The sequence below is a fragment of the Lissotriton vulgaris genome, chromosome 7 (genome assembly GCF_964263255.1).
Source record: "Lissotriton vulgaris chromosome 7, aLisVul1.2, whole genome shotgun sequence".
In the NCBI taxonomy this organism is placed as follows: Eukaryota; Metazoa; Chordata; class Amphibia; order Caudata; family Salamandridae; genus Lissotriton; species Lissotriton vulgaris.
The window spans coordinates 110335418-110338488 of record NC_141695.1 but is presented as its reverse complement, the minus strand read 5'-3'; positions in this window follow the sequence as shown (position 1 = coordinate 110338488).

Below are 3071 nucleotides of genomic sequence, written 5' to 3'. Positions count from 1 at the left end.
GCAACATGAATGACTTTGTGACAGATGTTCTTTCAAGTGCTGGGAATACTGTTACCGAGAAGTAACTCCCACATTAGCCGTGGCCAGTGCTTAACTTGTAAAAAAAACTAAAAAAACATGCCAGGGGGTAGCTGCAACTTGCACAACCCATTGCCCCTGCATGCACTGCCAATGTCGTTACCAGGGCAACTAACGCTGGATGCTGGGGATCACGGTTCGATCCCTGGCGCCGGGGGGGGGGGGGGGGGGGGGGCAGGTTAGCCCAGCACCATGCGACTCTGGGCAATAGCTTGCATTATCTTCCCAACGGCCCCCAGCGCCGAGATACCCCTTCGGGGGTGATACGTGCGCTATACAAGTACTGGATTTACATTTACATTTATCACACTCGTACAAGTGTGACAATTCAGCCTATTCCAGGCTCCCAAAAGCAATAAGAATGATTTTAGCTGCAGGTATCAGTCACTCTTAATGTACATCGAGTCTAATAAACAATTGTACCTCTTTACCGCACCTTTTCCGGTATACAACCGAATGGATACCTGAAGCCAATCAAGAAGTGAATAATTGCAAGAGCCATTGTTTTGTGTCCACATGTTCCATTCTTGAAGCAGAGTGATGCGTGTCTTCCTCATTGGCTACCTGATACATGGATTCTATATATGAAGGAGTGTTTATATCTGTCCTATCTATCTATCTATTTATCTATCTATCTATCTATCTATCTATCTATCTATCTATCTATCTATCTATCTATCTATCTATCTATCTCTGTCTCTCTCTCTCTCTCTCTCTCTCTCTCTCTCTCTCTCTCTCTATATATATATATATATATATATATATATATATATATATATATATATATATATATATATATATATACATACACACATATTTTTGTTATGTTGTTCCCATAAAACTTCTGCTCTTTTAAATGATATTGCGCTGAGATGTTTTGAATATATAGTGGTATTTTAAAATAAAGAATTTGTTGGGATCCAAAACTGCACTCTGAACTATTTTGAGGAAAATAAATGTAAGGTCGAATACAAAGCTACACGGTTGAAGAACTTAACCTAGTTAAAAAAAAATGCTAAACATTGTTTACATGCACACATTAGGTTTGTGTCTCATAAATATATTTGAGTGGCATTTGTTTGAAGAATTTGTCTTTAAAGTCCTTCCCCTGCATCTCATATTTTCTTATTACTGCATCCAAAGATAATGGCATGGCAGCTTATGGAAGGGACTCAAGTTGGTTCATTTTGCAGTAAACTAATGGCCATTCCTCTCTGGTGGTTGGTGGTTGTGGTCATCACATTATGTATTGTTTTGACCTCTATTGGTCTTCCATCTGCCCAGTCCATGTTACACAGGATACAGCGTACACAGCAGTGGGTGTACTGTATCCTGTGCTACACTGGTTTGTCTAGTGCACAAGTCCCACACTTTTTGATGCATGCACGAGTAGTTTCTCCTCTGCGTGTACTATGTGTATTGATCCAGCCTGGAGGTGAACAAGGTGCTCTTGTCCAGCTTACTGTATAACACATGTCCTGGTGTGTGATGGTCACCTCACTGCACATGCTCTGTGGTGTGCCCATGTGCAAGAGCTTGAGTGGCTTCCTGACTGGTGAACTGGAACTGACGTCAGAAGGGTTGAGCAGTTGCTGAAATTGGAGATCATTGACTGTGCAGAGCATTGGTGATTGGACAAGAGTCCTAAAAAGTATCTATAAGGATAGCCTGGGCCCTAGGGACCCCCAATATTTCGCCATCCTCATTTAAGAAAGCAGCCCATCAAAGCTCCCAAGAGGACAAAGATGGCTCCAGTGTGAATAATTGCTGCAGTGTTGTTTCAAGATTAAGAGATGGATTTTGAGTTTGGGGGAAGGGGTTACTCCATCACAAACTCAACAGATATCCTGTCCATCAAATTAGAAGTTCCATAGGCTATAATGGAATTGTAATACCCGTCACGTTTGTGACGGGCTAACCCCGATGCCAAACTCTAAATAAGGCCTTAGTTTAAAGACACAGCATGCTTTTAGCAAAGGTTTCAGTGAAAACACGACGGGAACGTTTGAAGCCCTCCTAGTGAAAAAGCAAAAGAACAACCACACACTATTAGTCACACACTTCAGACAGCACTCATCCTTTACACTGGAGTAATCTTACAATACTGACAGCATTAACACTTCACACAGACTAGCATCAAAGCCAGTAGGTCTGATGGATTGCCCATGTATTGGTTGGTAATTAATTGTGCACTATGCATTTGGGAGACAATTTTGTGGGTTTTCAAGACTCCAGAGGATCAGAGTGTAGGTGTTTGAGATATTTATTGTATGACATTGGTCTTTGCAGGAAGGGAAGGGCCCAGCTTGACTTACAAGTATTATTCAGAAAGCAGAAGCCAGCCACGGCAGCATCTTATCATTAACGCAGGTAGCCTGTGCCACACTTTCTTGGAGTACATTGTGATCTTTAGGATGAATGCAGTTTAAGGTTCTAGTAGATTTAATACAATGCTTCCATCAATTTTCTATTGCAGGCAGGGTGCTGCATGTAAAATGAGATCTATTACTTTTCCTCATAAGAATAGTTCACCTTTCTGTGCCATGCATACAAAAGTGTGTGTCCCACACTGCAATGAAAACTAGAAAAAAAACTAATTATGAAGCATAACACTAAGCATGCAAATGCATGTTCCAGAATATATCGGAGTGACAATATTCAAAAGGTTATTGTCTCCTCACCTAAATGAATCGTGTTATCAGTTTGGTTGCTCTCTTTTTGAGCAGTTTCATTGCAGGCCCCCTGATCTCACTGAATAATCACTACATATCCTATAGATTGCATACTAGTATTTCCTAAACATCTGTTTTGGAAATATCTTATAATGTATCGTTGACTGTTTGATCAATGCTTTTACTTCATTATCTAAGAATAATTTACTTGATGGCTGAATGGCTTCCTCCACTGATATACATTTATCATCATCACATACTCAATTTCAGTCATTTTGGCCCTAAAAGTACAATGAAAACATTTACGTTATCCTTTTCAGT